The sequence below is a fragment of the Bubalus kerabau genome, chromosome 4, assembly GCF_029407905.1.
Source record: "Bubalus kerabau isolate K-KA32 ecotype Philippines breed swamp buffalo chromosome 4, PCC_UOA_SB_1v2, whole genome shotgun sequence".
NCBI lineage: Eukaryota > Metazoa > Chordata > Mammalia > Artiodactyla > Bovidae > Bubalus > Bubalus kerabau.
In genome coordinates this window covers 138,004,822-138,022,904 of record NC_073627.1, presented here as the reverse complement: position 1 = coordinate 138,022,904, position 18,083 = coordinate 138,004,822, and the positions used below count along the sequence as shown (strand labels likewise).

At 43.0% G+C, this 18,083-nt stretch overlaps 1 long non-coding RNA gene across 5 annotated transcripts in view; it reads left to right on the top strand.

The window, feature by feature from the left end:
* LOC129650364 (uncharacterized) overlaps positions 1-18,083 on the top strand; it is a 67,533-nt gene that overhangs the window by 8,271 nt on the left and 41,179 nt on the right. For 2 of the 5 annotated variants that reach the window (XR_008713729.1, XR_008713728.1), the window contains exons 2-4: positions 10-190; positions 14,936-15,115; positions 15,857-17,564. This is a non-coding gene — a long non-coding RNA (uncharacterized LOC129650364). The remainder of the gene's footprint in view (positions 1-9; positions 191-14,935; positions 15,116-15,856; positions 17,565-18,083) is intronic. The other 3 variants (XR_008713730.1, XR_008713732.1, XR_008713731.1) reach the window with 3 other exon arrangements.

The following is an 18,083-nucleotide window of genomic DNA, read 5'->3' as shown; positions in this document are numbered from 1 at the left end:
TTTTACCAGGTGACAGATCTGCAAGTTCAGTCATTCCTGACTCATCTCCTTTCGGATCCTTTCAACCAGGGGAAGATCAGGACTCTGAGAGAATGTCACGTACAGCTATGGTGACTAATTTATCATCCAAACTGGGATACTTTTTGAGTGACAAGGGGCATCTGTGAGAATTCCACCAGGACAGAAAAAGGTAGCTTTGGAGAAACTAGGATATGGTCACCGTACTTCTAGCCAGACCTTGCTTTTCCATCCCTGAAAAGTGAAAGTGTTTTTCACTCAGTCGTGTCCAATTCTTTGCGACCCATGGAGTTAGCCTGCCAGTCTCCTCTGTCCATGGAATTCCCCAGGCAGGAATACTTTAGGAAGTACCCATCCCTGAACATCCTCCCTAAACCCGTGGTCCTACACCCTCCAAAGGGAGGGCTCTTCAGGTCTCTACCTGTCAAAGGTGCTCATTTCTCAGTTCAGATGCTTCCCCTTCCAGGAAGCCTTCTCTGATCCTAGAAGTGAGCTGAACCCCACCACTCTTTCATGCCTCCTTCATGGCTCTCCCAACCTTCCATTTATTCTTACAGTTATATGGTCTTAAGTTCCTTGAGGATGTAAATTGAGTGAACAATCAAGATTTATTGCAGGAATAAGCGTTTCCTTCAAAGGAAGTCCATATTCCTATAAAATAACATTAAAATTGTGCATGCATCTGTGATCGCCAAGAAGTTAAACCATGTTGTACCATAGATCCCAAGGCTCTGAACACAGAAAGTTGGTGGAGAAGAGAGAAAAAGGGGACATTTGCTTTTCTTCCAAAGCACATGTCACAAATGCTAAAGGAAGGTGCTACACTTCTTGGGAGTGTGGATTTGCAAAGCTTGAGAAGTAGAAGAGACTTGGAATATGACAAAGCCTATAAGCCCATGGTCAGAGCAGTCTGGCAGGCTACAGTTCATGGGGTTGCAAAAGAGTCGGACAGAACTTAGTGACTAAACAACAACATAAACCCAACCCACAAGTGACCAAAGAAATCTAACAGGTAAAATAACTTGTCCACAGACACAGGAGTGCATAGTGGCAGAATTGGGGTAAAAACCCAGGTGTTCGATTCAGTACTTTTTCATTCACCTGCTTTTGAAATAACCCTGGAAGCTGATAAGACTCCTTTATTGCCGTCATTAGTCTTATCTGAGATGCCTGTTCGGTAAAAATCAATAGTCATCAATGCTCCTCTCTAGTCATGTTGACATGACACAGCACATTAGCACACGGCCATATATGCCAGATTCCACAGGGCAGTTTGAAACTGAGCCCTACCATCATTAAGAATTTGTTGGGCTTCCATGGTGGTTCCGTGGTAAAGAATCCGCATGCCAATGCAGGAAACACAGGCTCGATCCCTGGTCCAGAACGATCACACACGGAGCCACAAAGCCTGTGCGACACTACTATGCTCTAGAGCCCGGGGTCCACAGCTTCTGAGCCCACGCCCTACAACTACTGAAGCTGGCGCTCTAGAGCCCGAGCTCTGTAATAAGAGAAGCCACCGCATTGAGAAGCCCGGGCACCACAACTGGAGAGTAGTCCCTGCTCTCTGCAACTGGAGAAAAGCCCACACAGCAACAAAGACCCAGCACAGCCAAAAATAAAATAAATAATTTTTAAAAAATTTTTGGGAAAGGTAAAGGATTTGGTGTTCATGATCCTCCAGGAAGCATAGTTGTCATATTTCCAGATGGCTGAGCATAGAGGAGGAGCTCCTTAGGAGGTGATATTCCCATGTCTGGAACCTCCAGGGCCTGTTCTTCCCATGGACAGATTCTAGTCTTTCAGTTTCAACCCTAAGGTCATTTCCTCAGAAAGAACAATGTAAACCTGTCCCACAATCTCATTTTTAAAATGTTGATTCTTTTTTATTTGTTTTTGTTTTGGCTGCCCTGGGTCGTCTTTGCTTTTGCTCAGGGTTTCTCTGGTTCCGGTGAGTGGGGCTACTCTTCATTGCAGTGCGTGGGCTCTAGAGTACAGTCTCAGCAGCTGTGGCACATGGGCTTAGTGGTCTAGCGGCATGTGTGATCTTCCCAGACCAGGGATAGAATCAGTGTTCCCTCATTGGCAGGTAGATTCTTTAACCACTGGACCACCCAGAAGCCTCATGATCATTTTTTTTAAATGTATAGCACTGATTACTTTCTCAAATTATCTTATTTGACTATTCTGTTTCTTGCTCTCTCTTTCTATTTCACACACACACTGTAAGTTTCAAGGAAACAGACACTGGATATCACATCTTCACAGCTCTGTCCTCCGTGCCTAACACCATGCCTGGCACAAAGTAGGCTCTGAGTGAATAAATGCAAATGAATTAATAACAATCACCTCTTCCAGGAAGCCCCCCTGACCCTGACAGCCCTCACAGCTTTCTTCACTGAACTCCTCTAGGAGTGTGTGCTACCTCACCTCCAGGACATTTATCACTTACTTCCTTGTCCTGTAGTTTGTTTCAGTACACACCTTAGTCCCCCATCTGGATCCTAGGTCCTGGAAAGCAGAGTCTCTGGTTTATGCTCCTTTATAGACCCAGAACCTAGCACAGATTCCCGCACATAACAGGGCAGCAACTGGCTCGAGTTTAATCAATCGAGGAGGAAACAGAGCTTAGCAGAAAAGGTGCACTTTGAACTCAAAAGTCCTGACTTATCACTTACTACCTAGCTGTGTGTCCTTGGAAAAATTACTTAGCGTCTCTGGGTCTAGTTTCTCAATTGTAAAATGGACACATTAATTCCTATGTTGTAGGATTAAAAAATAAATATAAAGAACGCTTTATATGTATATATATGTGTGTGTATGTGTGTGTGTGTGTATGTATAAATATATTTGGGGGCTTCTCTGATGGCTCAGTGGTTAAGAACCTGCCTGCAGTGCAGGAGATGAAGGTTCAATCCCTGGGTTGGGAAGATTCTCTGGAGGAGGAAATGGCTACTCACTCCAGTATTCTTGCCTGGGAAAAAAAGAGTCAGACACAATTTAGAGACTAAACAACAGCCACAATATATATATTCAGAAATGTCATTTCCCCATTTGTGTTTGACAAGTGTTTCTCAGCTCTTACTGTGGCCATGGACATTTTTCATAGCATGCTAATGTTCATTAAGGATTTTCTGTCTCTTAACCAGCAGTTAATTTTGTTTTTTAAGGGTTCTTTTCTTTTTTTTTTCAAAAATGAAAGTCTATAACATTTTTATCAAAATGTTTTTGATACATGCAAGCATATTTAATGAGGGCATGAACATGACTTGCTACATTTAACAGCAGTCCCCAACATTTTTGGCACCAGGGACCGGTTTCATGGAAGACAGCTTTTCCATGGGCTTTGGGGCAGGGTTGAGGGTAGTTTGGGGATGATTCAAGCACATTACATTTGTTGTCCACTTTATTTCTATGATGATTACATCAGCTCCACCTCAGATCATCAGGCATTGGATTCTAGAGATTGGAGACCCCTTATTTAGTAGACTTCTTTTCCATATGATAATTGTTTGCTTGCTCAGTCGCTCAATTTGTGTCCAACTCTTTGCAACCCTATGGACTATAGCCCGCGAGGCTCCTCTGTTCATGAGATTTCCCAGGCAAGAATACTGGAGTGGATTGCCATTTCCTCCTTCTGGGGATTTTCCTGACCCAGGGATTGAACCCACGCCTCCTGCATCCCCTGCATTGCAGATTCTTTACCACTGAGCCATCAAGGAAGCCCCCATTAGATCATGCTGCTGCTGCTGCTGCTAAGTCACTTCAGTTGTGTCCGACTCTGTGCGACCCCTGAGATAGCAGCCCACCAGGCTCCCCCGTCCCTGGGATTCTCCAGGCAAGAACACTGGAGTGGGTTGCCATTTCCTTCTCCAATGCATGAAAGTGAAAAGTGAAAATGAAGTCGCTCAGTCGTGTCCGACTCTGATCGACCCCATGGACTGCAGCTTACCAGGCTCTTCCGTCCATGGGATTTTCCAGGCAAGAGTATTGGAGTGGGGTGCCATTGCCTTCTCCGCCATAAAATCATAAAAAGGACCAATTCAGATTCTCACCATTTGCGTCATGTTCACAAAAGTCACTTCAAGAGCTATAGCCTTCTCTCAAAATGCATCAGTTTGGCGTGAGTAAAGCATGTTTCTTTTAAAAGGCTGTGCACTTACTCAGGTGTGAGGTTTTTTACAATGTTGCACGTTTATCCAGAGGGAAATACCGAGAGGCTGCTCTGTCGTTTAATCGCCTGGGCTGTGACGGCAGTGTGCTCATTTAATCTCCGTGTTTCTCCATTCCCAGACGTTTGGTGTCCAAGTCATGCTAAGCAATGGCAGCTTGTTGAACTCTGGAGAGTTTTCTTTATTCCCTCCTTTCATTCTCCCTTCCTTCTTTCCCTCTATCCTTCCTCCCTCCCTTCTTCTCTCCTCTCCCTTTCTTTCTTCCCCCCGCCCACCGCGCCCCCCCCACCGCGCCCCCCCCCACCGCGCCCCCCCCCCCACCGCGCCCCCCCCCCCCCACCGCCCGGCCAATGATAGTTAGATAGATAGATAGTTAATTCATTGAACCACTTAGCAGTTGTGGCAAACTTTTAAGCACTTTCTCGTATCTTATCTCATTTGACCCTTAGGGCTGTTATTATAGAGTTAGATGGAGAAATGCTGGCCATGTAATGTTATCTTATGATTGGATTGATTTGTAAGCTGTACTACCCAAGGAGTTGATTAATAGAGCTAATATAAGCAAGAAAAGAGGTGTGACATAGTACGCTGTCCTTGACCAAGTTTGGTTCAACTACTTTTTTTTTTATCAACTACTGGAAAAAATCATGGAATGCAAACTTATCAACCCCTTAGAAGACACAATACTAGGAGGAGTAGCTCCTTGGAAGGCTGAAAGTCAAGGTTGTGTTTTAAATCTCTAAAAACATAAAATTGTACCCTTAAGTCCTGAGCCTTGTGGACATACAAGGCAGGACGGAGTCCTCCTGGACTGATACGACTTTATGTGATACTGGAGTTGCCTGTCTGCTGAGGACAAGCTACAGCTCCCTGGATTTTTTCCTGCCTCTCTTCACTTGGATGGTGGCTATCTGTCCTTCCAGTCCCCAGTTAGATGCCATTTCCTCAGGGAAGCATCCTGACCTGACAGCTTTGCTTCTAGTTCTCAAGCTGAAAGCTCCGGAGTCATCCCAAAGTCCTAATTGTCACTCATGTAGGATGTAAAATTTATCAAGAATCATCCTGCTCTGCCTCCAACAGACAGTAGAGTTGTATTTATTATTTGTGTGCAGACTAATTATTATTATTTATTATTTATTATGTTGTTGTCTGTCTCCTATCAGTAGAATGTAAGCTTCCCAGGAGAGAGATTTCTGTTTTGTTCATAGATACTTCCTAGAATCAGCAATCATACCTAATACTAGTAGGAACTCACTAAGTATAGTTTTTGCTTTTTAAAAAATATTTATTTTATTGATAGTTGACTTACAATGTTGTGTTAGTTTCTGGTATACAACCAAGTGATTCAGCTGTACATATATATAACAGCTTGTGCTGCTAACTCCAAACTCCCAATCCATCCTTCCCCCACAACCCCTCCCTCTTGGCAACCACAAGTCTGTTCTGTGAGTCTGTTTTTGTTTAGTAGGTAAGCTCATTGGTGTTGTATTTTAGATTACACATATAAGTGATATCCTATGATATTTGTCTTTCTCTTTCTGACTTACTTCACTTAGTATGATTTTCTGTAGATCCATCCATGTTGCTGCAAATGGCATTACTTCATTTTCTTTTTAGCTAACTATTATTCCATTTTGTGTATATATATATATATATATATATACACACACACACAATATGTGTAGTATATATATAATATGTGTATTGTATGTATATATATACAATATGTGTATTGTATGTGTATATATATACACAATATGTGTATTGTGTGTGTGTGTATATATATATATATCTCTCTCACATCTTCTTTATCCCTTCATCTGTTGATGGACATTTCGGTTGCTTCCACATCCTGGCTATTGTAAATAATACTGTAATGAACATTGGAGTGCATGTATCTTTTCAAATTATGGTTTTCTCAGAATATATGCCCAGAATATATGGGATTGCTGAATCATATGGCAACATGTTTTTAGTTTTCTGAGGAATCTCCATAAGTTCTTCATAGAGGCTGCACGAATAAGAATTTATTCTTAGTGAGTAAGTGAATAAGTGGGGGTGAGTTAGGTGCCCCCCTGCTGTGCCCCCACCTCACCCTGCAATCTTTTCATAAGACTTCATACTCTGTCGTGTAGTAGGTGTTTTTCTACTTAAAAACATATCTTTAACAAACCATGAATAAATTCTGGTTGTCATGTAATGGTTAGCTTGTCTGACCATTTTGTTAGACTGGGAACCACAAAGAGTCCAGAGCTGGTCTGCCTGGCTGACTGCTTACCCCCAGCACCCGGCACAGTGCCCTATGCAGAGAAATAGCACATTTATTGAGTGCCAGGCACACTTCTCATGTTTGGGCACTAATTCACGTAATCCTCACAACCACTCAGTGAGGCCGGTTCTGTTACTATTATTATTTTATAGATAAGGAAGCAAGGCCCTGAGAAGTTGAAGTCCAATGACTCATTGTAAAGGATGAATCTCGGATTCTGACCTAGGAAATCCGGCCTCCGAGTTCAAGCTCTGAACTACTAACTGAATTGCCTCACCTTTATGAGCCAACCAATAAAACTTGTTCAATAAATGAATTGGTGAAATAAGGCTGCCAAGAAAAGGCAACACATTCTTCAGCTGTGTGAGTAAAGGGTCAAGGAAAGGGAAGTTAATCCTGGAGTAGAGTATAAGTCTGTTCAGTTTATGGTCATTCCTCTGAATACGAGAAGCTTCCTACATGTATGTGTTTAGGGTGATTCCTTTTGAACATGAGATCAGGAAGTTTCGTGTATGCATGCTCAGTCACTAAGTCATGTCCGACTCTCTGTGGCCCTATGGACTGTAGCCCTCCAGGCTCCTCTGTCCATGAGATTTCCCACGCAAGAATACTGCAGTGACTTGCCTTTTCCTACTCAGGGGATCTTCCTGACTCAGGGATCAAAAAAAAACCATGTCTCTTGCATCTCCTTCATTGGCAGGCAGATTCTTTACCACTGTGCCACCGGGGAAGCCCCTCTATATCAGTGCTTTTGTTCAGTAACTAAGCCATGTCTGACTCTCTGTGACCACTTGGACTGCAGCATGCCAAGATTCTCTGTCCGTACCATCTCCCAGAGTTTGCTCAAATTCATGTCCATTGAGTTGGTGATGCTGTCTAACCATCTCATCCTCTGTTGCTCCCTTCTCCTTTTGCCTTCAATCTTTCTCAGCATCAGGGTCTTTTCCAATGAGTCGGCTCTTTGCATCAGGTGGCTAAAATACTGAAGCTTCAACTTCAGCAACAATCCTTCCATTGGCAGTCCGTCAGGGTTGATTTCCTTTAGGATTGACTGGTTTGATCTCCTTGCAGTCCAAAGAACTTAAGTGGATCTGAAGACTTAAACCACAATGGCAGAAAGTGTGGAAATTAGGAAACACTGCTCAGTCTTTGAGGAGGTGGTGGTTCACATCCAGGGATTTTTGTGGGCAGGGACCCAGTCTGATGCTCTTGTTCAAGGGCAGACCTGGGTAGATGGGTTTAAGTCACAGGAAGGCACAACTGAGCTTACTTGGTGGCAGAACTGATAGTTAGAGACATTCAAAACCTGAGAGTCAGGATTTTCATGGCAGTCTGGTGATTAAGACTCCCCCTTCCAATACAGGGGGTGCAGGTTCAATCCCTGGTCAGGGAGTTAAGATCCCACATGCTTCATGGCCAAAAAACTAAAACATAAAACAAAAGCAATTCTGTAACAAATTCAATAAAGTCTTCAATAAAATGATCCACATCAAAACAGTCTAAAAAAAATCTTGAGTGTCCATCAACAGATGAATGGATAAACAAAAAGTGGTATGCACATACCATGGAATATTATACAACTTTAAAAAGGAAAGAAACTCTGACACATGCTACAGCGTAGATGACTCTTAAAGACATTACACTAAGTGAAATAAGCCAGACACAAAAGAACAAATTCTATGGGGTTCCAACTACTTGAGATACCTAAAGTAGTCAAATTCATGGAGACAGAAACAACAATGGTTACCAGAGTCTAGGGGGACAAGAGAATGAGGAGTTATTGTTTAACAGGTACAGTTTCTGTTTCAGATAATGAAAAAGTTTTGGAGCTGGATGGTGGGAAGTTCATATAACAACAAGGAAATGCACTTAATGCCACAGAACTGTAAACTTTAAAATGATTAAAATGGTAACATTATGGTACTTAATCACAGTAAAATAAAATTTAAAGACAAACAAACAAGGTCTGCGCTCTGAGATAATAGGATTCCCACCATTGGCAGTGAACAAAGGGAGACCAGATATGAGGGGAAATACATGGGCACTCGTGAATTTGGGTGGGAGTTGGACTGAGTGGCCCTTAAGATCCTTTTCAGTTTGTAAGTTTTTATTTGTTTTTAACATTTTGGAGGCATTTACTAGGCATGAACTATCTTGTTGAATCTCTATCAGTCTGTAAGAAAGCACTGTCCTCGTCTCCGTCTTATAAACAGGAAATGGAGGCATAGAGATCTCCGGTCTTGCGCTCAAGCCCTTCCGGGTTCTAAGGCTGAGGATGGGGACTCCAGAGACAGCACTGTGGTATAGCACAAAGACTGCGCCGAGGATGAAACCTAGAGGCTTAGGTGACTTATGTGAGGCTACACTGAGCTAGCCAGGTCTTCCAGTAACTCCATGCTGCCTCCCTACGCTTTATGCCTCCTCCCTGGGGGCATCAAATGCCCCCAACAGCTTCTGAGGATGTTACAAAGGTCAAGATGTCCTATGAGAAGCATAAAGCCTGAACCAACACTGACTGTATCATTACTGTCTTTCAGAGTCAATTTCTCTGATTAATAAGCAGGCTACCTTGTTATTTCCATCACAATTTCCCATGTCACCACCTCTATGTTTCTTTACTTAAAAGGTGATTGAAAGTAATGGCTGGAGAACACAACCACTTCCATACACTCAATGCCCATTTTAATTTTATAAGCATTGCACTCTGTATTTGAGATGGTCTTTAAATGCTTTGAAGCAGAGTCGACCAGCACTGCCCAATAGAAATACAGTGCCATGAATGTAATTTTAAATTTTCTGGTTGCCACATTAAAAATAGTAAAAATGGAGAAATGAATGTTAATAATATATGTTGTTTATTCCAATTTATTCAATATATTTACAATGAGATATTTTACATTCTTTTTTCAAGCATGCATGCTCAGTTGTTCAGTCATGTCTGCTGTAGCCCACCAGGCTCCTCTGTCCATGAGATTTTCCAGGCAAAAATACTGGAGTGGGTTGCCGTTTCCTACTCCAGGGGATCTTCCCGACCCAGCGATAGAACCCATGTCTCCTGCATCTTCTGCATTGGCAGGGAGATTCTTTAACACTGTGCCACAAGCTCACTTTACCCTTTTTTCATATTGTCCTTGAAATCGGTATATATTTCATACTCACAGCACATCTCAGTTTAGACCAGGCACATTTCAGGAAGTCTACTCAACACTCTGTAATGGCCTGCTTGGGAAGAGAATCTTAAAAAACTGGATACATGTATATTCCTAACTGATTTGCTTTGCTCTACACCTGAAACTAATATAACACTGTAAATCAACTATACTCCAATATAATATTTTTTTAATTTTTAAAAGTTATGTTCATACTATACTGTAGTCTATTAACTATGAAGGTGATCCCTAGGTCAAGAAGATCCCCTGGAGTAGGAAATGGCAACCCACTTCAGTATTCTCACCTGCAGGATTCCGTGGTCAGAGGAGCCTGACAAGCTACAATCTATGGTTGCAAAGAGTTGGACATGATGAGCACACACACACAACATTATGTCAAAACTGCAAACCATCATCTGACTTTGCAGGGTGGCCACAAACCTTCAATACATCAAAAAAAAAAAAAAAAAAAAAAAACAACCCTCCATATCTGTGAAGCCTGATAAAGCAAAGTGCAATAAAGCAAGGTATGCCGGTATTTTAAGCCATTTTACTCTTTTATGATTCCTTATTTCCTTCACTCCACCCCAGCTCTCCTTAATTTTTCTGGTTGCCATCACTGTGATAACACGAGCACAGAGGTGAGACTCAGGTCCCCTACAAGCCAGTCCCAGGTGCCATTGCTATGCTACGTGACTCAGCAAATCAACATCCCCTGTGGCTTCAGTTTCCTCCTCTGCGTAATGAGGAGGTTGGGTTATTCAAGTATTCATTCAGTCCTTCAGACAGTCAGTCAACAAACATCAAGTGCCTGAAAGCGCTGACCACAGTCCTGGGTGCTCTCTGATCATCACTTCCTTCTGATTCTATGCTTTTCTGTTCCCTGTGACTTCTGGGTGGTTCTTTCTCTGTTGCCATGTGCTGGATCTCACAGATTGAAGATTTCTGTTCCCGAAAGAAACCAGAGACTCCTCAGGCAGATCAGACAGTCCATGCTAGTGAATTTCTCAGTAGCAGTGGCCTCCTTAGTTGACTTTAGAGGTTTTGACCAACATTCATCTAAAGCTCTTCATAATATACCCATGGCACTGAGAGGGTAGAGAGAGAAAAAGGTGAAACAAACAAAAAAAATCCCTAAATTGATCTTCTATATAAAAATATGATTTATAACTGTTATCAGTTAGTTCTTGGGAGCTTCCTAGGTAGCACAGTAGTAAAGAATCCGCCTGCTAATGCAAGAGACTCAGATTATCTTCCTGGGTGGGGAAGATCCCCTGGAGAAGGAAATGGCAACCCACTCCAGCATTCTTGCCTGCAAAATTCCTTGGACAGAGTCTGGTAGGCGACAATTCATGGAGCTGCAAAGAGTCAGACACGACTGAGCACGCACGCCAGTACTTGGTGGGGGGGCATGGGGTGGCTACAGAACAATACCCTTCACCACTTTGGCAAGGAGGGAACTTTAGCTTCCTTCTGGAGGTTATAAGTCCAAAGTCTGCTCACATCAGAGGTGGGCTGTCACCTGAAAGAGAGGGGAGGATGCCCAGGTTCCCAAAATCTGACTAAGTAACAATTTTCCAATTAAAGGGAGAAAAAAAAAAAAAAGAAAAAGAATGGACCTTGAAGGCATTCTGCTAAGTAAATGCATTGCATGTGTGGGTGCTAAGTCACTCAGTCGTGTCCAACATTTTGCAAACTTGACTGAGACCCAGTGGACTATAGCCCACCAGGCTCCTCTGTCAAAGGGATTCTCTGGGCAAGAATACTGGAGTGGGTTGCCATTCCCTTCTCCAGGGGATTGAACCCGGGTCTCTTACATCTGCATAGGCAGCTGAGTTCTTTACCACTAGCACCACCTGTAAGTAAATAGACAGAAAAAGACAAATATCACATGATCTCATTTAGATGTAGACTCTAATAAAACCTAACTCAGAAAAAGAGAACAGATTTGTGTTTCTGGGAGGTAGAGGGGAGAGGGGAATTGGATGGACTCAAAAGGTACAAACTTCCAGTTACAAGATAAATGAGTCTTGGGGATTAATGTACCACGTGATGACTACAGTTAACGCCACTGTATGGTATGTATGAAAGTTAGTGAGAGATATAGATCCTTAATGTTCTCATCAGGAGTAAAAAATATTTTGTAATTGTGTGAGGTGATGGATGTTAACTAAACTTACTGTGGTAACATTTTGCAACATACATACTTCAAGTCATTAAGCATACAGCTTAACACTCACACCGAACTGTGTGTCAATTACATTTCAATAAAACTGGGGGAATAAAACAATGGGCTGTTCAGAAATGGTCTTGAAATCTGGAAGTGAAAGGAGAGTCAGAGATGGAAACCTCAGCAGCACCTGTTTGTGCAGAGAGGTAGGAAGAGGCACCCTCTGCAAAGCCTCAATGTCCCCTCCTATGACAGCCCCTCAGAAACCAGGACACATTGGAGTCGTAAGCGTTGATGGCAGGAATGTATTTTGGTGCCTATAGCTGGTTTTATTGTTGTTTAGTTGCTAAGTCGTGCCCGACTCTTTTGCTATCCCCATGGACTGTAGCCTGCCTGGCTCCTCTGTCCGTAGGTTTTCCCGGGCAAGAATACTGCAGTGGGTTACCATTTCCTTCTCCAGGGGATCTTCCCAACCTAGGGATAGAACCCATGTCTCTTGCATTGGCTGGTGGATTCTCTACCACTGAGCCACCAGGGAAGTCCCTCCCCCAGATAGTGGCTTATTATCTGACACATTTTTGAGCACTGTCTTAGCTGCTAGACACTGAGATGCGTTTTGGGGGACACCAGGCCCCTGCTTCCTTGGAGCCTCTGGTTTTGTTTTCTAGAGCAAATTTCAGAGAAACTCAAATCACAGCCCTTTCTGACCTCTCTGCAAACCTAAAAACTACCTTTTTAAAAAAATAGCTGCAGATCAAAGGGACGTTCTGCAGCTCTCTTTTGTTACACCCTGGGGTTTTGATGACATGAAGGTTGTCTTTTAATGAGTGCTTCTCTACGACGGGGCCTCTCTTGAAATCTGGCTCCATCTTTGCTGTTCCTGCCTGGGCAAAGGAGAAAGTAGTACAGGCTGGCTCCAGCTGGGCACTCTGAAGCCCGGTAAGGACCTGCTGGGAGGCAGGAAGGGAGAAATCCAGTGCGTGAGCACACAAGAGACAGATCCTCCCTAACCTTGAGCCATCATGGAGTAACCAGGGATCCAGCTGGGTTCAGAGGTTTTCATCCTTTTCAGATGAATTCTGCTTGGACGTGCCCAGCCCAGTTGATGTCCTTATGCAAAGAGCCCTTCGTGGGCATTACGTGGAAGCTGCTGGCAACCCCATCACTTGTTTACATACCCTATTTAACCTCCCAGGAGGCTTCTACAGGGACGATCTCAGCTTTATTTATCTCCCATGGACCTGACAAGTCACTCTGTGTTGATTAAGGGAAGGGTGGGTTCAGCCGTGTATCAGAATCTATCTACTTTCAGGCCAGAGACACTTGTATGAAACCAGATGTCTCAGAGAGGTGGCGGGGACAGTAAGATAAGCTGGGAGTGACCTGCAAAGGAGAGCACACCCATCACCAAACCCAGGCAAAGAGAGTCTCTTAAAGGGACCACATGAGCTGTGTTTGTTTCCCAAATGTGCTTTGATTGTTCAGAACATTCAAGAAGATGATGGTGCCCTACAGGAGACTGACTGTCATACGATGTAGCTAATTGAGGACATGGCATTGTCTGGTGGCAACTAATAGCACATGTTCTTTCCATATTCTCTAGGAGATGATTCCTTAAGGGTGGCCATTTTAAGTAGGCAATTTAGAAGCAACACTTCAAGGTATTGTTGAAATAAAGCAGAGCTGTGTACGAATCGCCTCATCCTTGACTTCCCTCATCCTTCCCTCATCCTTGACTTCCCATCCTTGACATCCTTAAGAACCCACTTGCCAGTGCAGGGGACACAGGTTCGATCCCTGGTCCAAGAAGATCCCACATGCCATGGAGCAACTAAACCCATGCACCACAACTACTGAAGCCCATGAGCCTAGAGTCCATGCTCCACAACAAGAGAAGCCACCGCAAAGAGAAGCCTGCGCACTGCAGCTAGAGAGTAGCCACTGCTTGCCACAGCTAGAGAAGGCCCACGTGAAGGAATGAAGACTCAGTGCAGCCAAAAAAAAAAAGAATTGTTTCATCCTAAAATACAGATTCTCGGGTACTTGCTCCCAAAGCTTGTGATTCAGTTCAGGGAATGTGCATTTATATAATCAACTCTCTTCACCAATACCTCCCTGGTGGCCCATATACATGTCAGGTGATTCTGACATGCAATCTCAGAGGACCTCACTTTGAGAAAGTCTGTGAAAAGGGCCCTGGGCTCATCAACGGAAGCTGTGTATTTGAGAAAAGCCGTGTGACCTCAGAGAAGTCCATTCACCTCTCTGGAACTTCATTTCTGTGTCTATACAATGAGGGAAGTGATCTTCAGACCCTTTCCAGGACACATATTCTAGGAGTTCAGGCATATTCACAATATTCCAAGGCTGTGGTTGTTCTGAATCTCCTAGAATGGGAACCAACCTTCAGACCGAGCTTACCCTAAAGGGGAACAGTTGATAAACCAAAGAAGTTTTTCTCCTGTTCCCTTACAAGGATTAGGTCTCTTGGGAGAGACAATTGTTGTTTAGTTTCTCAGTTGTGTCTGACTCTTTGTGACCCCATGGACTTTAGCCTGCCAGGCTCTTCTGTCCATGGGATTTCCCAGGCAAGAATACTGGAGTGAGTTGCCATTCCCTTCTCAGGGGATCTTCCTGAGCCATTGATCAAACACGTGTCTCCTGCACTGGCAGGCAGATTCTTTACTACTGAACCACCAAGGGAAGCCCAAGGAGAGACAATATGATACTTCATTCTAACACAGTCACATTTGTTTCCAGGTAACTCTAAGCACTTCCACAGGCATTTATTTTTGCCTTTTCTAAGGCTGGGAAAGGATGAGCTTCCTTGTTTACTGAAAAAGGACTGAGGCAAAGGGAGATGGGAGAGACAGCCCATCTATCCCTAACTCCTATGCTTTCATCTCCATCCTCTTCGAATTTTCAGAGCAACAACCTCAACTCACTCAGAGCCACCATCTGCTCTGCGTCTGCTACCGATGAACATCGTATCTATGTATGAGATACCTGAACAGGCTATCTCTCTGCTACAGTATTCTGTGAGTTTATCTCACATGAACATATGGCAGGAGCAATTTGCACAGGTCCTGTACTCTTTAGAGTGAGCACAATCCTTCTGAAAGAAATTTGAAACCTCTGTCCTTTGTGTTTTTATTAGATTTGGTCACTACCACGGCCAGCTAACTGATAACATCAAATGAGCCCTAACTTCCTGACTCAGAGCCTTGGAATGCAGTTGTGAATCATCACTTCTCTGTGTTGCTGCCTGATTATTGCAATAGGAGGAAAAATGAACATGACCCGTGCATAAGAAAAGACCTTATCTGTGATTCTTGAGGTTCATGGCTCCATTTCATACCCTCTGTTCCCTTCCCTTTTCTGGTTTTACACAGTAGGCCTGAGATTATAGATCTAGCTCTGTATGAACCCTCTTGGACCCCCACCTTACTCAGATGTACAAGGCTATTCCCAGGTGGCTCAGTGAGTAAAGAATCTGCCTGCAGCGCAGGAGACTCAGGAGATGCAGGTTCAATCCCTGGGTTGGGAGGAGCCCCTAAAGAAGGAAATGGCAACCCACTCCAGTATTGTTGCCTGGAAAATCCCATGGACAAAGGAGCATGGCAGGTTACAGTCCATGGGGTCACAAAGAGTTGGACACGACTGAGCACAACACTTGTATGTATGTATAAGGCTGTTACTTACAAAGGCTTCATTAATCATTACCTGCTGTATCTTGAGAAATTCTTGTATAAGATCACAAAATTTTCTAGCAGATGCTGTACAATTGCTATAAGGTTATGGTTTTTGTCTTCATTTAGAATTATTTGATCCCTGGGTTGGGAAGATCCCCTGGAGGAGGGCATGGCAAGCCACTCCAGCCTGGCGGGCTACAGTCTATATGGTTGCAAAGAGCCGGACACAACTAAAGCAACTTAGCACATGCATGCATTTCATCTATTGGTAGCTCAGTTCTGTGGCAAGAGCCCTGTGCCAACAGCTAAAGCTTTGATCTTGATAGAGATCACTGTTTTACAAGAAATAATCCTGTTCTTTCTTCTCTACCTGTATCACCTTCCAGGCTTGCATCCAGCACTTTCAGAACGTCCCTGAAAACCAGAAAGAAGAGGAGGGGAAAAGGGGGATTGTGAAAAAGCCAGAATAGATGCCATGAAGTTTGTGTGTTCTTTTATCTGAGGCAATCCTCTTCGTGTGAGCCCCATACACTGATTATTTTACAAACAATTCCAAGAAGTTGACTTCCAAAACCTTAGCAGGGAAGACAGTGTTGCTGTAAGACAGATCCTGACAGTGTTGCCATATGGCAACCTTTAGAAATAGCAAAGTTGGAAAAGCTGAAACTCGATACTCTTTTCTGTTGAAGAAGGCAGAGAAGTACCTGAAACATTCTATACATTTTTCTACTCCAGATCATTACAGTGTAAAAATGTAAAAGAGATGAAAATCTCTCAGCTATCTGAGAAGTTTCATCCCCAGAAAGTAGCTAAATTTAACCATGGTTAAACATTGACTGTCAGTAAATCTTAAGTCTCTGGAGTGTCCTGGTTAATGGAACATCGGTGAGTTAAAAATAAGAGCTATTTCCCCTGATCCCCCTAAACTAAGCTAAATAATTCCCAGAACCTTTTTCTCTACTTCCACAGTTTGGGGAATGTGCCTAATTTTGCAATAAAACATGCCAGTCTTCCCAAACACGTGCTATGTATTTAAGCTGGTGGGGGAGGAAAGGAGGGTGTATTTAAAGGTAACCTAAAGCTAACCTTTTAAGAATTTTTGAACTTTCAACAATCCTTGACAAATAACTGGTTTCCTATTGCAAATGTGATGGGCAAATACTGTGAAAATTTTAGGAAAAAGAATATGTATTGTTGTTGTTTAGTCACTAGGTCCTGTCCAACTCTTTTTTAACCCCATGGACTATAGCCCACCAGGCTCTTCTGTCAATGGGATCCTCCAGGCAAGAATACACCTGTGGGCTGCCATGACCTCTTCCAGGGGATCTTCCCAACCCAGGGATCAAACCTAGGTCACCTATGTTTCCTGCATTGGCATTCAAGTTCTTTACTACTAGCTCCACTTGGGAGGCCCTGCAGAACCTGATCATTGTATATTGATGTATTTGTGTGCTGTGTTTACGTAAGAGGCATTATACTATAGGTGTGATTTTATAATTTAGCAGTATTTTTGGAATCTAATTGTGTGGCTATATTGACCAGGTGAATTTCTTTTAACTGCTGAGTAGTATTCCATTGTATTACTATACCGTATTTTATTTATTATCCTCTCTCTTTTTAGTGGATACTTGAAAGTGTTAATCGCTCAATTGTATCTGATTCTTTGCGATCCCATGGACTGCAACCTGCCAGGCTCCTCTGTCGTTGGAATTTTCCAGGCAATATTTCTGGAATGGGTAGCCATTCCCTTCACCAGGGGATCTTCCTGACCCCAGGATCGAGCCTGGCTCTCCTGTATTGCAGGCAGATTCTTTACCATCTGAACTACCAGAGAAGCCCTAGTGGATATTTAGGATTGTTAACAATTTTCCACTACCTCCAACAACATTGCAATAAATGTCCTATGTGTCTTTTCTGTGTCTCAAGACTCCAAATTCCTACAAGAGGAAATTGTGGATCCAAGGCTATGCCCACATTGCCTCTCAAGTGGCTCCACCATCTTGAAGTGTGAAAACAGAGTCTAGAAGTTCCCACTTCTCTGCAGTCTCAGTCATGCTTCACCTACCAGACATTTCAAAATGCTCAGTATATTAGGTATACAATGTTATCTCTTCAGTGTTTTCATTAGGAGATGCCTGATGCTCATTTTTCTTCAAAGATTCCTTTGCTCATTTTTCTAAAGGGTGTTTATTTGTTTGTTTGTTTTCCTACATATATCTGTTATACCCATTCTTTGTTACATAAGTTGCAAAATTTTCTCCTAGTCTTCAGCTTGCCTTTCATGTTGTTTGGGATGTCTGGTTTTGTTTTGTTTTTTTAGTTTTTTTTAAAATATAGTTGATTTACAATGTTGTATTAGTTTCAAATATACAGCAAAGTGATTTGGCTATACATACGTATGTGTGTGTGTGTATATATATACATATATATATATATATATATATATATACACATACACATGCACTTCCCTGGTGGCTCAGTGGTAAAAAACCTGCCTGCTAATGCAGGAGGCATGGGTTCCACCCCTGGGTCAGGAAGACCCCCTGGATAGGAAATGACAACCTACTCCAGTATTCTTGCCTGGGAAATCCCATGGACAGAGAAGAGTGGCAA